Below are 23,818 nucleotides of genomic sequence, written 5' to 3' on the forward strand. Positions count from 1 at the left end.
GCACCTGTTGTTTCCTGACTTTTTAATGATTGCCATTCTAACTGGTGTGAGATGGTATCTCATTGTGGTTTTGATTTGCATTTCTCTGATGGTGAGTGAAGATGAGCATTTTTTCATGTGTCCATTGGCTGTATAAATGTCTTCTTTTGAGAAATGTCTGTTCATATCCTTTGCCCACTTTTTGATGGGGTTGTTTTTTTCTTGTAAATTTGATTGAGTTCTTTATAGGTTCTGGATATTAGCCCTTTGTCAGATGAGTAGATTGCAAAAATTTTCTCCCATTCTGTAGGTTGCCTGTTCACTCTGATGGTAGTTTCTTTTGCTGTGCAGAAGCTCTTTAGTTTAATTAGATCCCATTTGTCAATTTTGGCTTTTGTTGCCATTGCTTTTGGTGTTTTAGTCATGAAGTCCTTGCCCATGCCTATGTCCTGAATGGTATTGCCTAGGTTTTCTTCTACGGTTTTTATGGTTTTAGGTCTAACATTTAAGTCTCTAATCCATCTTGAATTAATTCTCGTATAAGGAGTAAGGAAAGGATCCAGTTTCAGCTTTCTACTTATGGCTAACCAATTTTCCCAGCACCATTTATTAAATAAGGAATCCTTTCCCCATTTCTTGTTTTTGTCAGTTTTGTCAAAGATCAGACGGCTGTAGATGTGTGGTATTATTTCTGAGGACTCTGTTCTGTTCCATTGGTCTATTTCTCTGTTTTGGTACCAGTACCATGCTGTTTTGGTTACTGTAGACTTGTAGTATAAAGTCAGGTAGCATGATGCCTCCAGCTTTGTTCTTTTGGCTTAGGATTAACTTGGCAATGCGGGGTCTTTTTTGGTTCCATATGAACTTTAAAGCAGTTTTTTCCAATTCTGTGAAGAAAGTCATTGGTAGCTTAATGGGGATGGCATTGAATCTATAAATTACCTTGGGCAGTATGGCCATTTTCACAATATTGGTTCTTCCTATCCATGAGCATGGAATGTTCTTCCATTTATTTGTGTCCTCTTTTATTTCACTGAGCAGTGGTTTGTAGTTCTCCTTGAAGAGGTCCTTTACATCCCTTGTAAGTTGGATTCCTAAGTATTTTATTCTCTTTGAAGCTATTGTGAATGGGAGTTCATTCATGATTTGGATCTCTGTCTGTCTGTTACTGGTGTATAAGAATGCTTGTGATTTTTGCACATTGAGTTTGTATCCTGAGACTTTGCTGAAGGTGCTTATCAGCTTAAGGAGATTTTGAGCTGAGACGATGGGATTTTCTAAATAGACAAACATGTCATCTGCAAACAGGGACAATTTGACTTCCCCTTTTCCTAACTGAATACACTTTATTTCTTTCTCTTGTCTGATTGCCCTAGCCAGAACTTCCAACACTATGTTGAATAGGAGTGGTGAGAGAGGGCATCCCTGCCTTGTGCCAGTTTTCAAAGGGAATGCTTCCAGTTTTTCCCATTCTGTATGATATTGGCTGTGTGTTTGTCATAAATAGCTCTTATTATTTTGAGATACGTTCCATCAATACCGAATTTATTGAGAGTTTTTAGCATGAAGGGCTGTAGAATTTTGTCAAAGGTCTTTTATGCATCTATTGAGATAATCATGTGGTTTTTGTCTTTGGTTCTGTTTCTATGCTGGATTACGTTTATTGATTTGCGTATGCTGAACCAGCCTTGCATGCCTTGCATGCCTTGCATCCCAGGGATGAAGCCTACTTGATCATGGTGGATAAGCTTATTGATGTGCTGCTGGATTTGGTTTGCCAGTATTTTATTGAGGATTTTTGCATCGATGTTCATCAGGGATATTGGTCTAAAATTCTCTTCTTTTGTTGTGTCTCTGCCAGGCTTTGGTATTAGGATGATGTTGGCCTCATAAAACGAGTTAGGGAGGATTCCCTCTTTTTCTACTGATTGGAATCACTTCAGAAGGAATGGTACCAGATCCTCCTTGTACCTCTTGTAGAATTCGGCTGTGAATCCGTCTGGTCCTGGACTTTTTTGGTTGGTAGGCTATTAATTATTGCCTCAATTTCAGAGCCTGCTATTGGTCTATTCAGGGATTCAACTTCTTCCTGGTTTAGTCTTGGAAGAGTGTAAGTGTCCAGGAAATTATCCATTTCTTCTAGGTTTTCTATTTTATTTGCATAGAGGTGTTTATAGTATTCTCTGATGGTAGTTTGTATTTCTGTGGGGTTGGTGGTGATATCCCCTTTATCATTTTTTACTGCATCTATTTGATTCTTCTCTCTTCTCATCTTTATTCTTCTCTCTTTTCTTCTTTATTAGTCTTGCTAATGGTCTATCAATTTTGTTGAAAAAATACGGAACGCTTCACAAATTTGCGTGTCATCCTTGTGCAGGGGCCATGCTAATCTTCTCTGTATCATTCCAGTTTTAGTATATGTGCTGCTGAAGCGAGCATGTGAAGATTATTTACAATTCCATTATTTACTTTGCATTATCTGTGGCACTGTGGTCAAATATTTTACTTCAGTATGTAAATCTTACACTATTTTATTATTGCTTGATATGTTTTGGCTCTGTGTCCCCACCCAAATCTCATCTCAAATTGTAATCCCCATGTGTCAAGGGAGGGATCTGGTGGGAGGTGATTGGATCATGGGGGCAATTTTTTCCAAGCTGTTTTCATGATAGTGAGGGAGTTCTCACAAGATCTGACGGTTTAAAAGTGGCAGTTTCCCCTGCTGTCTTTCTCTCCTGCTGCCATGTCAGATGTCCCTGCTTCCCTTTCGCCTTCCGCCATGATTGTAAGTTTTCTGAGGCCTCCCCAGCCATGCAGGACTGTGAGTCACTTAAACTTCTTTTCTTCATAAATTACCCAGTCTTGGGTAGTATCTTTATAGCAGTGAGAAAATAGATAAATACCTTGTTTTAAATAATCAATTTTCTTAAATAAAAAATAAGAACATTTTAAAAACATAATTATTTATGCCCCCTACATGTTGACTATTTCCAGATGCATATAATCCCTTCTCCTCTAGGTTCAAGTTTATATCTGCTATCATTTCTCCTCAACCTGAAAAGATTACTTTAGAATTTTTCTGTAGGGCAGTTCTATTGGCAGTATATTAGCATGGGTTTCATTTATCCTAAACTCAATTTTTCTTTATTTTTAAGGATTTCTTTTTTTTGTTGTTGTTAACTCATTCAGCAGTTAAAAGATGTTTTTCCATTATCTTCTGGCATTCATTATTTCAGATGAAAAGACAGCCATCATCCTTATCACGGTAACCCTATATGTAAAGTGTCTTATTTTTCTGAATACTTTGAAAATTTTCTGTAAACCTGTGGTTATCAGCATTTTGACCGTGAAGTGCCTAAAAACAGTTTTCCTTGTAATCATCTTGCTATATTGGTCATCCTCCTTGGATTTGTGGGTTTGTATCTTTCTTTTTTTTTTTTTTTTTTTAAGACATAATATTGCTCTGTCACCCAGGCTGGAATGCAGTAGGACAATCATGGCTCACTGCAGCATTGACCTCCCAGATGCAAATGATCCTCCCAACTCAGCCTTCTGAGTAGCTGGGACCACAGGTGTGCACCACCATGTGCCTGGCTAGAGATGAGGTCTCCCTATGTTGCCCATGCTGGTCTCAAACTCCTAGGCTCAAGCAGTCCCCCTGCCTCAGCCTCCCAAAGTGCTGAGATTACATGCACAAGCCACTGTACCTGGCCTTTCTTAAAATTTTTAAAGACATATAATCATTATCTCTTTAAATATATTCTTTCATTTTCTCTTTTCTATCCAATATTCCTATCATACGAATGTGAAACTACTTGTAACTTCCCACAGCTCACTGAGACTCTGTTCAATTTGATCAATTTATTTCTCTCTGTGCTTTATGTTGAATAGTTTATTTTGACGTGTTATTTACTTGTAATTTATTCTACAATGTCCAAGCTAATGCAAATCTATAAATTTTTTAATTTTAAATACATTTTGCTTTTCAGTTCTAAATCAGATTTCAATTTTGTTCTATTTTATACATTCAAATATCTCTTGAAATTGTCGGCCGGGCACGGGGGCTCAAGCCTGTAATCCCAGCACTTTGGGATGCCGAGACGGGTGGATCACGAGGTCAGGAGATCGAGACCATCCTGGCTAATAGGGTGAAACCCCGTCTCTGCTAAAAAATACAAAAAACTAGCCGGGCGAGGTGGCGGGCGCCTGTAGTCCCAGCTACTCGGGAGGCTGAGGCAGGAGAATGGCGTCAACCCGGGAGGTGGAGCTTGCAGTGAGCTGAGATCCGGCCACTGCACTCCAGCCTGGGCAACAGAGCGAGACTCCGTCTCAAAAAAAAAAAAAAAAAAAGAAATTGTCTATTTCTTTACCCTATGAATTTTTAAAAATAGCTATAAGTTATTTTAAAGTCTGCCTGCTAAATCTAACATCTGGATTGTGTGTATATGTGTTTGTGTGTATACAGTCTTTTGTTATTCAAAATCATAACAGCGTGCTGCCTTACAGTCTCACAGTCTTGCAATATTGAGATCTCAAGGTCTCTTAGTCTTAAAGACTCTCATATTGAAATTTGATGGTGCTCTGTCCTTAAGCCCTCCTAGAGAGAGAGCCTTGCCTTATATTCAAAGTGATTAAAGACACAGTTGAACAGAATCCAACCATAGCTGCCACCTGCCTATACCAATGCAGATTTTAATAGATCAAAGATATCAGCCCTGTGGCAACACAGGAAATTGGATCCTAGGCTGAAAGAAAATAGAAGTCTTATTAGACTTTTGGTGCTTAAATTTCTAAGGCCCCACCAAAGTAATCATGCCACTAAACAACATAGCCATTGATTTGTACACACACACATATATATATTAGAGTAATACATATACACACACATTCTTATATAAGAATATATACACTTATTAAGGTATATGTATATACTTATACATATACAAGTATGTTTTAGTTCATCAAAATTTGATTGGTTTCTCTCCAACTAATGAAATACTTTAAGACCTTAGACAACAGGAATTTGTGACTGTGAGGTTGCAAGACCATGAGAAGCAAGACAGTGAGATTTCAAAATTGTGATATTTCAAGATTGTAAATCTGTTTATCTTTTTCAGACTTTTTTCCAGTGTGTACTTACCTGGCAAAATTTACATGTGAAAAAATTACTGTCCAGAGAGGACTTACTTGGCATTTGGGGCTCTTCCAGTTTTATGTCCAGCATGCTATCTTTATACTTCATCAAAAGCTGATAGGTTTCTCTCCAACCAATGAAAGACTTGCTCCTCTGCCCACCCAGCCCGCAATCTCTGCAATTGCTCCAAAGTATGGAAGTATCCTCCAGTTCTATCTGACATAGAAACCTAGAAAGTGATCATTCTTCTGAAATCTTTAGACTTCTATAGACTCCTTTATTCTACTTTATATCCACAGTTCTTAGATGGCTTTAAAGAAGTGCTCAAAGAAGTGTGTGTGTGTGTGTGTGTGTGTGTGTGTGTGTGTGTGTGTGTGTGTGTGTTGTGGATCTAGGATTTCTTGCTATGATGGGACCATAGGCTTTTTACTTCTTTCTACATTCTAACCAGAGGCAGTAGCATAATCTCTGCAATATGTCTATTTTTTCTCTCTCTCTCATTTTATTCTCAAGCACTACTAGTTGGATCTTAATCTCCATCTATTTTTTACAATTTCTTCCTTGAATTATTGTATGCCTTTTTTGAGTTCTTAAAAGCTCCTTTTATTTGTAATTTTTTTAATATAGAAAACTTTTCCCTTAACAAGTCTGCTTTTCCATGGGTTTTTCTTCTTATAATGTACGTGCCCTTTTTAGAAATGTATCTCAAACTGGTCTATTTCTTCTCATAGTTTTGTTTTAATAAGTTCAACATTGTTGTTTAAAATTATTGTGGGAAAGACAGAAACAGAATTTTGAATTTTGATTAGGGTTATTGTCTCAATCATTCTTTTACAAAATCTGTTTCTTTTTTTTGTTTTGTTTTGATTTGGTTTGGGTTTTTTTTTTTTTTTTTTTTTTTTTTTTTTTTTTTTTTTTCTGGTCTGAAAAAATGTCTCTGCAGTTTTCTCTGTTTAAGAAATTGCAATGTTCCTCAATCCACAAGTTCTCTTGGTTGTTATCTGGAAATATTCCATCTTTACTTTCCTCCTCCCCCAAGCATTTTCCCCTAACTAGGAGCTAGATCTCAGATATGAGAAACAATTTGCTATCATGTTTCCCCCCTTTACTTTAGATCTTTGTTATATTCTCTGGTTGCCCATCGATCTCTCTAGCTCACTTCACTTTAATCAAAGAATAGTTGGCTAGCCCTTTCAAGACTATAGCATTTACTTTTACAATTTCCTGCTAAAGATCAGAGGAGATAGGTCAGCACTAAGTATGGTCTCTCTCATTCCAGGCCACATTCCATATATTTGGCAGGTTTATGACAAGTTCAGGATATGGGAACACAGCCATTTCCTCTTTCATTGAAAGTGAGGAGGAACATCACCCCTTCCCCACTTTTCTACCCCCTCCCACATACGCACAGCTTTTGACTGAACTTATTTCTTTAGCAATTTCTGAGAGAATGAAAGGGAGACAAAATGTCTTTTTTTCCCACAGTCTTTAACTAAAAGCTCTTTCTTCAAATACACATTTAACATGTAACTTAAAACCAAAAAGCCAAGAATGTGACACAATTAGCTTGCAGTTCCAGTAGATACACTTTTATACTTCTCACCCAGACAATTTAATCTGGAAATTTTCTTGAGGCTGACGTATTATCCAACATTACTCTGCAGTGAGATTACAATTGAGAGCTAGGAATCCATTTCTTTCCAGAAATAATTCACAAAAGGACATGAAGACTGGGTAGTTGAGCAGCTTCACGTAGCCAGCAGGTCAATATTGCAACCACCACCACCACCACACTCAGGGGCCCATAAAACTGGTGTAATCAAACGAGGTCAGCTGAAAGTAATCAAAGTGTTGCACAGTTAGGTATTCTAACTCCATATCCAAATTTAGCATTCCATAGTTATATGTATCCCATGACTGGCCTGATTTTGATTTTTGTTGCATCCTTATCTGGGTTTGGTAATGGAAAATCGCCAGCCTGGTAGAATTAGTTTCGAGAATTCCTGCTTCTTCAATCTTTTTGTAGTTTGATTAGAACTAGGATTAGCTCCTCTTTAAATGTTTGTTAGAATTCAGCAGTAAAGCAATCCAGTTTGGGGCTCTTCTTTGATTGGAGACTTTTTATTACTGATTGAATTTTATTACTTATTATTGGTCCATTCAAACTTCCTATTTCTTCATGATTCAGTCTTGGTAGGTTGTGTGCGTCCAGCAATTTATCCATTTCTTCTAGGGTTATTCAATTTGTTGGCAGATAATTGTTTGTGATAGACTCCTATGATCTTTTGTATATCTGTATTTGTAATGTCTTTCTTTTTTACCTGTTATTTCCTCTTTTTTTTATTTAGTCTCGCTAAATGTCAATTTGTTTATCTTTTCAAAAAAACAAACTCCATTTCATTTATTTTTGCTCTGACCTTTATTATTTCTACCCTTCTATTAATTGTGAGTTTAATTAGTTCTTGTTTTTCTATTTCTTGAAGTGTAATGTTAGTTTGTTTATTTAAGATCTTTCTTCTTTTCATATAAACTTTTTTTTCTTTTTTCTTCTTTTCATCTTTGTAGATTTAGGGGAATGAGTACATTTTTGTTACATGGATTATTATGTAGTGGTGAAGCCTGGATTTTTGAGTACCATTACCTGAAAATGTAAACTGTACACAATAGGTAATTTCTCATTTCTCATTCTTCTCCCATACTTCAACCTTTTGTAGTTTCCATTGTTTGTTATTCCACTCTGTATGTGTGTGTCTACCGTTGTTTAGCTCCTACTTATAAGTGAGAACATGCATATTTGACTTTGTTTCTGAGTTGTTGCATGTAAATAATGGCTTCCAGTTTCATCCATGTTGCTGTAAAAGACACATTTTCATTGTTTGTTATGGCTAAGTAGTTTCATAGTATATATATGCCACATTTTCTTTATCCAATCATCTGCTGATGCACACTTAGAGTGATTCCAGGACTTTGTTATTATAAATAGTGCTGCAAAAATATATGGGTGGAGGCACGTTTTTTATATAATGATTTCTTTTCCTTTGGATAGATACCCAGTAGTGGGATTACTGGTCAAATGGTAGTTCTATTTGTAACTTTTTGAGCAATCCATATCCTGTTTTCAATAGAGCTGGTACATTCCCAGAGTGTATAAGCTTTCTCTTTTTTCCAAATCCTTGCCAAAATCTGTGTTTTTTATTTTTTATTTTTCATATAATTTTTGGCTGTTTGTATGTCTTCTTTTGAAAAATTTCTCTCCTTTGCCTACCTTTGAATGAAGTTATTTGTGTGTGTGTGTGTGTTTTTTTTTTTCTTATTACGTTGAGTTTCTTGTAGATCCTGGATATTAGTACTTTCTCAGATGCACAGTTTGCAAATATTTTCTGCCATTCTGTAAGTTGTCTGTTTACTCTGTTGATTATTTCTTTTGCTGTTTGGGAGCTTTGAATTAGGTGTTTGCTGCTATAAACTTCCTTATTAGAGCCACTTTTACCATATTCCATAGGTTTTGGTATGCTGTGTTTCCATTTTCATTTGTCTCACAAATTTTTAAAATTTTCTTTTTAATATCTTCATTGACTATTGGTTGTTAAGGAGCATGTTCCTTAATTATAACGTATTTGTAAAGTTTCTGAATTTCCTCCTCTTACTGATTTCTAGTTTTAAACCATTATGATCAGAACAAGTACGTGACATGATTTCAAACATGTGAAATTTGTTAAGACTTATTTTGTGGTCTAATAGATGATGTGCCCTGGAATGTTCCATGTGCATTTGAGAAGAATGTTTGTGCTGCAGCTGTTGAATGGAGTGTTCTGTAAATCTCTGTTATGTCCATTTGGTATAGAATGCAAATTAAATTTAATGCTTCTTTGTTGATTTTCTGTCTGGATGATCTGCCATTGCTCTAAGTGAGGCATTGAAGTCCCCTGCTATATTATATTGCAGTTAATGTATTCCTTTAGATTTATTAATCTTTGCTTTGTATATTTAGGTTCTTTGATATTGAGTGAATGTGTATTTATGATGGTTATATTCTCTTACTGGATTGACTGTTTTATCATTATGTAATGACCTTTGTTTCTTTTAATGGTGTTTAAAGTCTATTTTGCCTGGTACAAGTAAAGCTACCCCTGCTCTCTTGATTTCCATTTGTACGAAATATTTTTCCATCCCTTTACTTTCAGTCTATGTGTGTCCTTACCAGTGAAGTGAGTCTCACATAGGCAGTATATAGTTTGGTCTGATTATTCTATCCATTCAACCTTTCAATGTCTTTTAATTGGAGAATTTAATCCATTTATTTTCATTTGTTTTATTTCTATTTGTTTTATAGATCCTTTCTTCCTATCTTACTATCTTCCTTTGTGGATAAATTATTTTCTCTAGTAGTATGTTGATTTCTTGCTTTTTATTTTTGAATATATATTACAGATTTTTGGTATGTTGTAATTATGAGGCTTACAAAAAACTTGTTATAGATATAACAGGTCATTTTAAGCAGATAACAGCTTAACTTTTATCAAAAGAAACAATAACAACAAAAAATACTACATTTTAACCCAACTTCTCCCCCCTTTTGAATTTTTGATAGTATGATTTGTATCTTCTTATATTGCATATTCCTTAACAAATTATTGTAATCATTATTTTCAATAGTTTTGAATTTTAGCTTTCATACTAAAGATATGATTTACATACTAATGTTACAATATCATAGTATTCTGAATTTGACTGTGTACTGACTTTTATGAATGAGTTTTATACCTTCAAATGTTTTTCTGTTACTCAATAGCACCCTTTTTCCAGCTTGAAAACTCCTTTTAACATTTCTTATAAGTCAGTTCTGGCAATGAACCCTCTCAGCTTTTTTTGGGAAAATCTTTGTCTTTTCTTCATTTCTAAAGAACAGCTCTGCTGGATAAAGTACTCTTTGTTGACTTTTTTTTTTTCATTCAGCACTTTGAATATATCATCCTACTCTCTCCAGGCTTGTAGAGTTTGCTAAGAAATCCACTGACAGTTGTATCAGCCTTCCTTTGTGTGTGGTATGTTTCTCATCTCTTGCTGCTTTTAGAATTTGTTATTTGTCTTTACTTTTTGATAGTTTGATTATTAAATGTCTTAGTATGCTCCTCTTTGAATTAATTTTGACAAGGACTTCCATGCTTTCTGCGCCTGTGTGTTGGTATCTTTCCCAGATTAGGAAAATTTTAACCATCATTTTATTAAATATGCTTTCTGGCCCTTTCTCTCTTTGCTCTCCTTCTGGAATTCCTGTGATTGAAAGGTTTAGTTTCTTGATGAAATTCCATAATTCCCATAGGCTTTTGTAATTCTTTTTCATTCTTTTTTTCTTAACTCTTCTTACTGAAGAATTTCAATGTTCTATCTTCCAGCTCATTGATTCTTTCTTCCACTTGATTAATTCTGCTATTTAAACTTTCTATTGAATGTTTCTGTTTAATCATTGTATTCTTCATCTCTAAGATTTCTATCTGGTTCTCTTTTACCATTTCTATTTTCTTGTCAATATTCTCACTCTGGGTATTTTCCAAATTTCAGTAAATTTTCTATCTGTATATTTTTGTAATTCAATAAACTTCTTTATGAGTATTATTCTAAATCATTGTTTAGTCATTTTATAGATCCCTATTTCTTTGGGTTCCACTATTGGAGCTTTATTAGTTTCTTTTTGAAGTGTCCTGATTTCCTAATTCTTTATAATATTTGTGCCCTTATGTTGTTGTCTGTGCATCTGAAGAGACAGCCCCTTCTCCTGGTCCTTATTGGAAGGGATAATGTTTTACTATTTAGTCTAGCCTGTGATTCTGGAAGTGCCAGCTCATGATGACCTCAGGGAAGCAGAGCTTGTTATGCAATCTCTAGTCAGCTGGGCCACTGCATTTGCTCTGGTATCAGGTGGAGCTACTGGGTATTGTGATGGCTTCTGGTCAGGCTGGCCACAAGATATACTCCGTGCTTGGGCATTTCCACTATTTGGAATCTGTGGTTGAGCATGGCCACAGGTTGGGCTCTAAAGTTAGATGGAGACACTTATCTGGGCAGGTGAGACCTGAGGCTATGCTCCTTAGAAATGTGTAATATCATAGGTGGGAATTGAACAATGAGATCACTTGGACACAGGAACGGGAACATCACACACCGGGGCCTATTGTGGGGAGTGGGGAGGGAGGAGGGATAGCATTAGGAGATATACCTAATGTAAATGACGAGTTAATGGGTGCAGCACACCAACATGGCACATGTATACATATGCAACAAACCTGCATGTTGTGCACATGTACCCCAGAACTTAAAGTATAATGATAAAAAAAAAAAGAAATGTGTAATTGGGGATTGTCCGCTGTCTGGGTGGAGCTATGTAGGGTGAGCTTTTGGCTTAGATAAGTGGCTGTCCAACATTTCAGATAAGCAGGACTAGCTGTTATATTTCTCCAAAAAATACAGAGGCGAGAATCTTTCTACCTGGGCAGGACTGTTGTGTCAATTTTTGACTGCTCAGAGCCACTGCTTGCCTTTCTGGGTTAGGCTGGTGTAGAGCCACTTAACTTTTCTGAGATCTGCAGAGGCGAGAATCTCCCTGTCTATGAGGGTTATAGGGCAGGCTTCTTGGCCATGTGGAGTTGCTGTTTACCTTCCTGGATAAAGCCAATGTAGCCCTTTGCTTTGCTGAGATTCATGGAAGCGGGAGTCTCCCTAAATGGGCAGGGTAGTTGGGGTGGGTTCTTAAGCTGGCTAGGAAGAATAACAGTCTAGTGGCTCAAGCTAGATGATGATTTCCATCAAAGTCAAGCAGCTCAGTTTCAAAAGTGTGCTATAAGTTTAGCTGATATCTCTGACTCAGTACTTCAGCTGGCAGGAACACGGAGCTACCATCAAGAGTTGTGCACTGGTCACATTTCTTTGTTTCTATTTAATCCAAGGACAGGCAAGCCATGCTATTTATTTTTGTGTTCCCCATGGAGTGAGATCAGAGTTGGCTTCCTAGAAGGACCTTGGAATGCTAAGGAAGCTGAATGACTTGCCCCAGTCCTCTTTCCCCGTTGTAGAAACTGAGTCCAGGAAAATCCTCTGTCTGACACTGTGCTGGGTCGGGGGACAGAGAGCATGGTCAGAGTGAGACTAGTCCTCTTACCTTTCTAATTCAGATATTGTTCATTTCTACGTGTCATGCTGGTGTCTCACACTTGTTTCCAGGTGTTAAAGTTTTTGAAAGAATGTTCTAGTCCATGAATAGTTGGTAGTTGAACTTTCTGTAAGGGGAATTGGGGCCCAAGACTTCTTACTTCACCATCCTGGTCTGAAATCTACTCCTTTTTGATAACACATACAAATATTTTCTTTCAAGCTATGACTTGTTGTATCACTCAGTATTCATCAAGAGAAATATGACCTCCAGAAGACATATATTAAAAGACTTATTGCAAGTAATTGGCTTATGCAACTGTGGGAACTTGTTAGGCAAGTCTAAAATCTGTAGGGCAGGCTTTGAGGAGGGGCAAGCTGGGACTCTTGACATAAACTAAAGCTGTTATCCATAAAACAGAGTTTCTTCCCCCTAGGAAAACCTAAATTATTCTTTTATGGCCTTTCAACAGATTGAATGAGGCCCACTTCACTTATATTACCTAGAATAATCTTCATTACTAAAGTCAACTTACTATGGACTTTAATCAAATCTTCTATATTAGGCTGTTCTCACACTGCTACAAAGAAATACCTGAAACTGGGTAATTTATAAAGAAAAGAGGTTTAATTGACTCACAGTTCTGCAAGCTGTACTGGGGGCATGGCTGGGGAGGCCTCCGGAAACTTACAATCATGGCAGAAAGTGAAGGGGAAGCAGGCACATCTTCACATGGTGATGAGAGAGAGAGTGAAGGTGGAAGTGCTACACACTTTTAAATAACCAGATCTCACGAGAACTCACTCACTATAGCAAGAACAACAAGGGGGAAACCCACCCCCATGATCTAATCACCTTCTACCAGGTCCCTACTCCAACACTGGGAATTAAAATTCAACACGAGATTTGGGTGGGGACACGGAGCCAAACCACATCATCTTCCAAATATCTTCACAGTAACACCTATATTGGGTTTTATTGACTAATAGGAAACCATAGCTTACCCACATGGACATATAAAACTGACTACCACATTAACCTTTAAATTTATGTGGTGTCTTTAATTAAGTTTTAAATTCTGATATAATCAAATTTATTAATTTTTCCCATTACTTCTTTTATTTTGTACTAAGTATTATTAGTCGACTTTCAGACTCCTGATAAAAACATACCTGAGACCGGGCAATTTACAAAAGAAAGAAGTTTAATGGACTCACAGTTCCACATGGCCAGGGAGGCCTCACAATCATGGTGGAAAGTGAAAGGCACATTTCACATGGCAGCAGACAAGAGAAGAGAGCTTGTGCAGGCAAACACCCCTTTATAAAACCATCAGCTCTCATAAAACTTATTCACTATCATGAGTCTAGCCCAGAAAAGACCCACCCCCATGATTCAATTACCTCCCACTGGGTCCCTCCCACAATATGTGGGAATTGCGGGAGTTACAATTCAAGATGAGATTTGGGTGGGGACACAGCCAAACCATATTATACTATGTTTAAACATCACTTCTTTTACCCATGTTTCCAAACAAATTATCTCATATTTTATGGTCATGTGGGTTTCTTTGTTTTTTACACTTTTTTACTATTACATACTTTTTCTATCTGCATTTTTTAATGGCTAGTGTTGTTATGATCTGAATGTTTGTGTTCCCCCCAAGATGTATATGTTGAAGTCTTAATCCCCAAAGTGATGGTTTTAGGAAATGGGGCCCTCGGAAGATAAGGTCATAAGAGTGAAGGTGTCATGAATGGGTTTAGTGCCATTACAAAAGTGGCCCCAGAGAGTTGCATCACCCTTCCACCAATGTAAAGGTGCAGCTAGAAGTCAGCAGTCTACAACCCAGAAGAGAGTTCTCACCGTACACCACATCTGCCATCACCCTGATCTTTCATTTCACTTCCCAGCCTCTAGAACTGTGAGAAATAAATTTCTGTTGTTTATAAGCTATGCAGTTTATCGTATTTTGTTACAGCAGCCTGAGTGAACTAAGACAGATATGTAGTAGAAAAACTAATTTTTCCCCGAAAATGGATAGCCAAGTATCAGAACATAATTTTTTGAAAAATTAACCTTTTATCCATTCATTTGATGCCACGTTTCTTATAAGTGGAGATTTGATAAGAACATTATCCCTGCTTTTTATGTTTCAATAAAATGCTAGTCAATGTTCCCTTTGTGCTATAAATCAAGGCCAATTCATTGATCAGAAAGCCAGGGTGGTTGTACTTGAACATTCAGGAAAAAAAAAAAAAAAAAAAGAAAGTCCAGCTCCTGAATTTATGCATGCATGTGTATTTTAAGCACTAAGAAACAAGCTTTGGGGGTTATACAGAGTGGACTGCAATAAATATATTATTGTTGTATGACTCTCTTCTAGCCTTGGAAAGTGGCCCAGGGATTTAAAAAAAAGAGGCAAGTTTTAGGATTTTCTTTCCCAAAATTTGGAATTAAGTTTGAGAATATATCAATCTGCCTTGTCTTTTGAACTAAAGGAACAAGAGTTTGAAAACTTTGGCATGGCCATATTTTACCAAGTAGATGAGTATTAGAAAAGTAAGACTGAGAAAAATGAAACAGGGCACATAAAGATTTAGAGATAAGAGATGGCAAGCAATTCATGTTGGCTTTCTATTTCTTTCTTTGTTGTTGTTGTTGTTGTTGTTGTTGTTGTTGTTGTTGTTGTTTGAAACTAAGTCTTGCTCTGTCACCCAGGCTGGAGCACAGTGGTGCGATCTGGACTCAATGCAAGCTCCACCTCCCGGGTTCACGCCATTCTCCTGCATCAGCCTCCCAAGTAGCTGGGGACTATAGGCGCCCGCCACCACTCCTGGCTAATTTTTTTTTTTTTTTGTATTTGTAGTAGAGACGGGGTTTCACCGTGTTAGCCAAGATGGTCTCGATCTCCTGACTTCGTGATCCGCCCGCCTCAGCCTCCCAAAGTGCTGGGATTACAGACGTGAGCCACCGCACCCAGCCGGATTTCTATTTCTTTATACCAGACTCCTACTGAGGCACAGTCTCACTCTGGACCTTGAAAATTCCCTTAAATTCTTATTAATAGTTTACTTTAAAATTAAGTATCATGAATACATTTCTATTACCATAGATGTTCACTTATCCAAGTGGAAATTAGAGGGTTTATCAAAATGATATATAAGAGAGAAGCTTACAGATACAACCATTCAGTGGGTCTCAAGAATCTGACAGTGCACTCACAGAGCGGATGAAGAGCGTCTATTAGTGCAATGAGTTTCTTAATCAGAGATTGTTTAAAAGAGCTTCTAGCCTGCTCACAACAGACAGATACACCCCGATTTCCCTTGGTACCAACACCATGCTATGCATTATTTTAATTTTTTGTGCATACAGGAAATATTTTAAGTGTATAAAATATAAATGTATAGCTTTATAAACTAACACACTTGTAACTCCCCTCCAGGTCAAGAAAGGCTATTAGCAGAACCCCAGGGGCCCCCACCAGGTTTCCTCCCAGTTACTATTTATAAGCCTTTCTTCCATAAAGTCTACCACTACACTCCCCTCTAGCTTTATAAAATTGCTTCTTCTCAGACTTTATGGTAAATGGAATCTTAAACTATTCTTTTTCTCTTTTTTTAATATTACGTTGGTGGTATTAGTTCACTATAATTTATAGCACTAGACTATGAATTTTCTTCACTGTGTAGTATTTCTTTGTATGAATATAGCTCAATTCATTTGTTTCTTCATTGGTGATGAAAATCAGATTGTTTCCAGATTTTTGCCTATTATGAATAATAGACAATATGCAGAGATAAATATTTCGGTAATCTCTTTTGGTGAATACAGATATGAGCTGCAGTTGGGTTTTTACCTAGAAGTGAAATCCCTGAAACATTGAGTTTGCTCAGCTGTGTTAAATAATGCCAGACTGTGGAACCACATATAGAGCTTTCTGGGCCAATGAAATGAAACACAAGGCTCCTTGTTTTCAAAGTATTAAAATTTCAAGACAGCAACAGCAAAACATTAAAACAAGTGTGGACCCTTCTAAGTTCACAAACCTCTATGACAGCACAGATTACACACCCATGAATCTAGTCCTGCCAAACTGTTTCTCAAAGTGGTTGCATCAATGTACACCCCCCAGTTTTTCACTTGGATTCATGAAATTATAAGACACGTAATAAAATTGAACATTTTATTGTCTTAAGAGTGGTTCCAGAATTCTACTTCAGAAGAAAACTGCGCCCTTCCGCCAGGGCCGCCACGGGAGAGCAGTAGCCATGGCTCTACGCTACCCTATGGCCGTGGGCCTCAACAAGGGCCACAAGGTGACCAAGAACGTGAGCAAGCCCAGGCACAGCCGCCGCCGCGGGCGTCTGACGAAACACACCAAGTTCGTGCGGGACATGATTCGGGAGGTGTGTGGCTTTGCCCCGTACGAGCGGCGCGCCATGGAGTTACTGAAGGTCTCCAAGGACAAACGGGCCCTCAAGTTTATCAAGAAAAGGGTGGGGACGCACATCCGCGCCAAGAGGAAGCGGGAGGAGCTGAGCAACGTATTGGCCGCTATGAGGAAAGCTGCTGCCAGGAAAGACTGAGCCCCTCCCCCGGCTTCTCCGTGAAATAAAGAACAGCTTGACCGAAAAAAAAAAAAAAGAAAACTGCATGAGAAACTACCTTGTTTGATAAAGCTCATAGGATAAAGAAAGGGAAAGATTCTGAAGGAAGATCCAAAGCAACCCAAATTAATACTAGATTTTATTCATGGGACAGTGTGAGGAGTGTAAATACTTTGGAACGGAGTAAAAGAGGCCAGAGAGAAGAGGTAGGGAAGGAAAGGAATTGAGAGGATGGTAGACATTTGGTTGGTGAGAAATGCCCATTCTCAGACGTTTATGAATAAGAATTTGTAATGTTTAATTTTTATTTATCAATATTTGTATTTATTGTTGTTTATTATTTAATTGCAAATTATTTTATTGTTTTTAATGTTCATTGGCAGATGAAATGGATAAGGAAAATGTGTTGTGTCCATATAATGCAATACTGTTTAGCTTTAAAAAGAAGGAAATTCAGCAATGTGACAACATGGATGAAACTCGAGGGCATTGTACTGAATGAAATAAACCAATCACAGAAGGACAAATACTGCATGATTCTTCTTATATTTGGTATTTAAAATAGTCAAATCCATATCATCAGAGAGTGGAATGGTGGTTACTAGGGGTGGGGGGAGGAGAAATGAGGAGTTACTAATCAGCAGGCATGAAGCTTCAGTGAAGCAAGACAAATAAGCGCTAAAGATCTGCTGTACAACATTGTACCTATAGTCAAAATAATGTATTATACACTTAGACATTTGTTAAGAGGGTGGATCTCATGTTAAGTGTTTTTACCACCAAAAAACAAGACAAAATTTTAAATATTCAATTTTAATGCGTTTGCATTTTTCAAATTATAAACATTTCTCCCCATTTCCCACCAACAGATTTTCAGAATTGTGTAGGGATAATGTATTTGTAGATATTGATAAGGAGCAATGTACCATATTTAAATAATACCTATGTGGAAACAGGATTAGACAGGATAGAAACAAAAAAAAAAATCCAGTAGAGGCAGTAAATTGAAATCAGAAGTGCCCACATGTTTATATGCCCCTGGGAATTTGCAGAAGAGCTTGGACCTTTATAAAGCAAAGAATGTGGGTTTCCAGTAATTTTATTTAAAATCGGAGTTCATAAGCACTATATACATGTATAAGCAGTAGCTGTTTTTATTCAACTGTATCTACTGCATTGCTTGTCCTCTCAATAAGTGTAACTTGAAATAGGAAAGCAGAACTTTCCCTTTGTGTCCAATAAGTCAGCAATCATCATTAACATTTAAGTGTTCTAGTACAGCAATAGAAATTGGGACAGTCTGTAGAAATGGCAGTGTTTCTGCACAAACATGGCAAAGCCCAGTGAGGACTGTGGTGCCTAGTGGGATAAGGTGGTTGTAACAATAAATATCAGTTCCAGCAGTGGGGACCAAAACAGAGAATGGGAAAATAGTTCATTCTATGTATTAATAAACCAAATGTAATGAAAATTTACTTTTCAAATTTGTAAATATTACAAACTTAATGAAAAGTATGTGGGGTGAGCAGAGCTTGCCCAATACCAAATGAGAACAGAAGCCATTGTAACACAAGTTATACAAAGTTTAGGAACTTGCCCAATAGACTTTTGAACTCTATAAACCCATCAAAGACAGGTACCTTGTTTTATTTATCTTTGTAAACTTGGCCATTAACATAGCACCTGGCACATATTCAGCACTAAATAATGATTAAGTATCTGACAGATGAATTAAATGAGATGACAACATTTTATTAAAAACTATAGATAATTTTTTCACCAATAAAAGTTATTTGAGAAAGCCTATCAAAGTGAAAAAAATGAGAAGGTAGAAAAATTATCCAAAAACTTATATCATCGTTTATAAAGAGCCAAGTGTAAAAAAGAAATCTAGGCTCTAGTGGTTAAAGAGATGAATTTCAAGCTAGTGTGAAGATTATCAGAACCACAGGAATATAAAATGTATCTGTGAAAAGACATTGTATTTTTATGAAGAAACAATGAGAATGGATTAAAGAGAACTTTGTATAAGTATGACCTCGAGCAAATAACCTAATCCGTAAGAATCACAAACCTGGATCGCCCTCCCTGTGAGCTTTCCCTGCCTGTTCCCAGGACACTGAGCACTACTGAGAGAAGACAAAGAATTATTCCGACTTGGTATACTATGAATTCATACAGTCTAACTTCAAACAGGCCCTCTGTTTGGCAATCCTGTAATCACAAGGTTTTCTCCACTCTGTGGCATTTCCAAACTTCTCTTTTCTCAGCTCTCATCTGCCCCTCTCCTTCTGTCCCACTTAGCAGATAACTTCACTGACTTTAGTGAAAAACTGAGGCACTGGGATCATCAAGATCTTGAACTTTACCAGTCCCTGTTTCCACGTCAGTGCATATCCATTTCTACATTTATCCTTCCTTTTTTTTGTTTGTTTTTTTTTTTTTTTTTTTTTTTTTTTTTTTGAGATGGAGTCTCACCTTGTTACCCAGGCTGGAGTGCAATGGTACAATCTCAGGATCTCAGCTCACTGCAACCTCTGCCTCCAGGGTTCAAGTGATTCTTCTGCCTCAGCCTCCTGAGTAGCTAGGATTACAGGAGCCCACCATCACGCCTGGCTAATTTTCGTATTTTTAGTAGAGACAGGGTTTCACCATGTTGGCCAGGCTGGTCTCAAACCCCTGACCTCGTGATCTGCCCGCCTCGACCTCCCAAGTTGCTGGGGTTAAAGGTGTGAGCCACCACTCCCCGCCCCTTCCTTCTAAAATTTTAATAGATCTTTCCTCTCATTTCTCCAAATATTACCCCTCCGTGTATGTTCTCAGTCACATCCCTTCCTAATTTCTGTGGACCTTAGAACTCATATTTTACCACCCATGTCCACAACATCTTTCCTGCACTGCTGGATTCCTATATATTTTTATTATTTTAAGTATGCAAATGTATAGCCTGACTTTAAAACAAAACATAATGAAACAAAAACTTTCCATTGGATCTGTTTCACATTCTAAGTACTATGAAATTTCTCTGAACTACCACATTTTTCCAAGTGCACTCTTTCTGATGATCCTTTTTTTTTTTTACACCATCTTATACTATCTTTAATTTCATAAAAAGGATTTAAGGTCTCTCTCCTACCTATTAAAAATATACCTTCCGGCCGGGCGCGGTGGCTCAAGCCTGTAATCCCAGCACTTTGGGAGGCCAAGATGGGCGGATCACGAGGTCAGAAGATCGAGACCATCCTGGCTAACACGGTGAAACCCTTTCTCTACTAAAAATACAAAAAATCAGCCAGGTGTGGTGGCGGGCGCCTGTAGTCCCAGCTACTCGGAAGGCTGAGGCAGGAGAATGGCGGGAACCCGGGAGGTGGAGCTTGCAGTGAGCCGAGATTGGGCCACTGCACTCCAGCCTGGGCGACAGAGCGAGACTCCATCTCAAAAAAAAAATATATATATATATATATATATATATATATATATATATATATATACACCTTCCACACTTGTTTCCACCTTTGCTTTCTCATTTTGATTATTTATTTTCTCAAACCAAAATCATTAAGGTTATGTCACAGTTTCTTCTAAATCTTTGTACCTCATAACCCATCAGTTACCAAGTTCTTTCCAGCCTTCCTTCCCAATGACTTTTAGATTTTGCTCCTGCTCTTCGTTGCCTAAATCCTTAGCCCTTTACGCCTGGGATACTGAAATTGCCTGCCAGCCAGTTTTATAACGTAGAAAATGCTGCATTAATAAGTTCCACAAAAATCTTCCTGGCTAACAGTAAGAAAGTTCTATTTATACTATACGATGAGTTGTCAGAAGACTCTGCTTCATGTTTCTTCACCCTGCAATTCAAGCTGATAAAGCAGCCCCTGTCTAAAAAATTGCCAGGCTCACAGTAAGGGGAAAAGAGAGCATGGCAAACTGCAATTCAGGGTTCAACACTTTGCCTGGATGTGGCATTCATCACATTTTATTGCTTTCAAATAGTACATGTACTCCTGTCTTCATGCTCTCCTCTCTATCCCTTACATCACCTCAATCAGCATCCACCACTTCCTCAAAACCTACACACTCTTCAACATCCTTGGAAGATACAATCTTTCTCTGTATATATTCCAAATCTCTCTCCAATCCTTTCTTTCCTAATTATTCTCCAGCTACACTCTTTAAGATTTCATATATCAGTATACACTGCTGGTATAGATATTTCGACTTTGTGCATTAATTATGTCATCTATATATCTAATTTATCCAACTATATTGAATATATTTTGTAAAAAAAAAAAAGATAATTATTGACATTTGTCATTTAAATTATTCATTTTTGTTTGTTTCAAAACAGTCCCAGATGTGTCTGCCATGAAGAAATGTCTAATTTGTCTAAAGGCACACCAGAAGAGAGTCATCCCTAATCAAAGTACGCTTGTAAGCTGTGGAAAAGAAATACAGAGTGATGGAAGGTAAAGGTGGTTAAGACTGTGGGTTCTCAAGCTAGAATACCTGGATTCAAATTCTTGGCTCTACCACTTACCAACTGAGTGACCATTAGTAGTTATTTAACCATTTTTCCTACATTACCTACTATTTATAAAATGACAATGATTATGATGATCTGTATGTATCATATAGCTATTTTAATGAATAAATAAGTATATAAATGAAAAGTCCTTATAACAGTGACTGCCATATATGAAACTCTCATGAAATACTAGGTGGTGGTGTGGGTGTTGCCAGGTCCAAAAATCTAACAATTTGGACAGTCCAGTCTCTCAATAGAGCTTTATTGTTTTCAACTCTCCTGGCTGCCAGGAATAAAGTATATGAGGAAACTAATATTCTATAGTGATATTTGCAAATACTAGAATTTAAAAAGGTGTCAGGAAATATTCCTAAAATATCCCTAGTACTTATTATATTTTTGTTCCCCTTAGCACTGAAGGCTGCCCAGGAATCCTTCAAGAAGTTCAATAAATAGGTGTTTATTGGCCTAACTTCTCAGTCCCCAAATAGAAATAACACCTGCAGTATTCATATCACAACATTATTTTAAACATCCAAATTTTAACTTGTTTCAGGAAACAAAATAAAAAAAAAAACCATATGCACATAAATTTATTTATAATAATAAAAGTAGAAAATAAGACATTTAGGATGATGGAAGCAAATTTTTAAATATTATAGACATTTTGCCATTTAACATTATAAAAGGAAGGGGTGTGATGAAAAAAAGTTATAATAAAAACTTAAAGGGAGGAATGATTGGAAGATGGCCGAATAGGAGCAGCTCCAGTCTCCAACTCCCAGCGCGAGCGACACAGAAGACCGGTGATTTCTGCATTTTCAACTGAGGTACTGGGTTCATCTCACTGGGGAGTGCCGGACGATCGGTGCTGGTCAGCTGCTGCAGCCCAACCAGCGAGAGCTGAAGCAGGGCGAGGCATTGCCTCACCTGGGAAGCGCAAGGGGGAAGGGAGTCCCTTTTCCTAGCCAGGGGAACTGAGACACACAACACCTGGAAAATCGGGTAACTCCCACCCCAATACTGCGCTTTAAGCAAACAGGCACACCAGGAGATCATATCCCACACCTGGCCGGGAGGGTCCCACACCCACAGAGCCTCCCTCATTGCTAGCACAGCAGTCTGTGATCTACCGGCAAGGCAGCAGCGAGGCTGGGGGAGGGGCGCCCGCCATTGCTGAGGCTTAAGTAGGTAAACAAAGCTGCTGGGAAGCTCGAACTGGGTGGAGCTCACAGCAGCTCAAGGAAACCTGCCTGTCTCTGTAGACTCCACCTCTGGGGACAGGGCACAGTAAACTAAACAAATGCAGCAGACACTTCTGCAGATGCAAACGACTCTGTCTGACAGCTTTGAAGAGAGCAGTGGATCTCCCAACACGGAGGTTGAGATCTGAGAAGGGACAGACTCCCTGCTCAAGTGGGTCCCTGACCCCTGAGTAGCCTAACTGGGAGACATCCCCCACTAGGGGCAGTCTGACACCCCACAGCTCACAGAGAGGAGTACACCCCTGAGAGGAAGCTTCCAAAGCAAGAATCAGACAGGTACACTCGCTGTTCAGAAATATTCTATCTTCTGCAGCCTCTGCTGCTGATACCCAGGCAAACAGGGTCTGGAGTGGACCTCAAGCAATCTCCAACAGACCTACAGCTGAGGGTCCTGACTGATAGAAGGAAAATTATCAAACAGGAAGGACACCTACACCAAAACCCCATCAGTACATCACCATCATCAAAGACCAGAGGCAGATAAAACCACAAAGATGGGGAAAAAGCAGGGCAGAAAAGCTGGAAATTCAAAAAATAAGAGCGCATCTCCCCCGGCAAAGGAGCGCAGCTCATTGCCAGCAACAGATCAAAGCTGGACGGAGAATGACTTTGACGAGATGAGAGAAGAAGGCTTCAGTCCATCAAATTTCTCAGAGCTAAAGGAGGAATTACGTACCCAGCGCAAAGAAACTAAAAATCTTGAAAAAAAAGTGGAAGAATTGATGGCTAGAGTAATTAATGCAGAGAAGGTCCTAAACGAAATGAAAGAGATGAAAACCATGACACGAGAAATACATGACAAATGCACAAGCTTCAGTAACCGACTCGATCAACTGGAAGAAAGAGTATCAGCGATTGAGGATCAAATGAATGAAATGAAGCGAGAAGAGAAACCAAAAGAAAAAAGAAGAAAAAGAAATGAACAAAGCCTGCAAGAAGTATGGGATTATGTAAAAAGACCAAATCTACGTCTGATTGGGGTGCCTGAAAGTGAGGGGGAAAATGGAACCAAGTTGGAAAACACTCTTCAGGATATCATCCAGGAGAACTTCCCCAACCTAGTAGGCCAGGCCAACATTCAAATCCAGGAAATACAGAGAACGCCACAAAGATACTCCTCGAGAAGAGCAACTCCAAGACACATAATTGCCAGAT

General features: G+C 38.0%; 1 protein-coding gene, 1 long non-coding RNA gene, 1 other non-coding gene and 1 pseudogene across 4 annotated transcripts in view; 2 read left to right on the plus strand and 2 right to left on the minus strand.

Moving 5' to 3' along the window:
- Positions 1-23,818, minus strand: part of LOC144340135 (uncharacterized) — a 229,611-nt gene that overhangs the window by 78,365 nt on the left and 127,428 nt on the right. The gene's annotated exons all lie outside the window — the stretch shown is intronic.
- LOC114677322 (U6 spliceosomal RNA) lies at positions 2,312-2,418 on the minus strand. Its single transcript, XR_003728588.2, has one exon. It is a non-coding gene; the product is annotated as a U6 spliceosomal RNA (small nuclear RNA).
- Positions 16,501-16,915, plus strand: LOC710317 (large ribosomal subunit protein eL36 pseudogene; annotated as a pseudogene). The gene has a single exon (XR_001443463.3). The product of XR_001443463.3 is annotated as a large ribosomal subunit protein eL36 pseudogene (transcript).
- LOC144340136 (uncharacterized) overlaps positions 22,143-23,818 on the plus strand; it is a 111,040-nt gene continuing 109,364 nt past the window's right edge. The window contains exon 1 of the long non-coding RNA XR_013415857.1: positions 22,143-22,228. This is a non-coding gene — a long non-coding RNA (uncharacterized LOC144340136). The remainder of the gene's footprint in view (positions 22,229-23,818) is intronic.

The sequence above is a fragment of the Macaca mulatta genome, chromosome 3 (genome assembly GCF_049350105.2).
Source record: "Macaca mulatta isolate MMU2019108-1 chromosome 3, T2T-MMU8v2.0, whole genome shotgun sequence".
NCBI lineage: Eukaryota > Metazoa > Chordata > Mammalia > Primates > Cercopithecidae > Macaca > Macaca mulatta.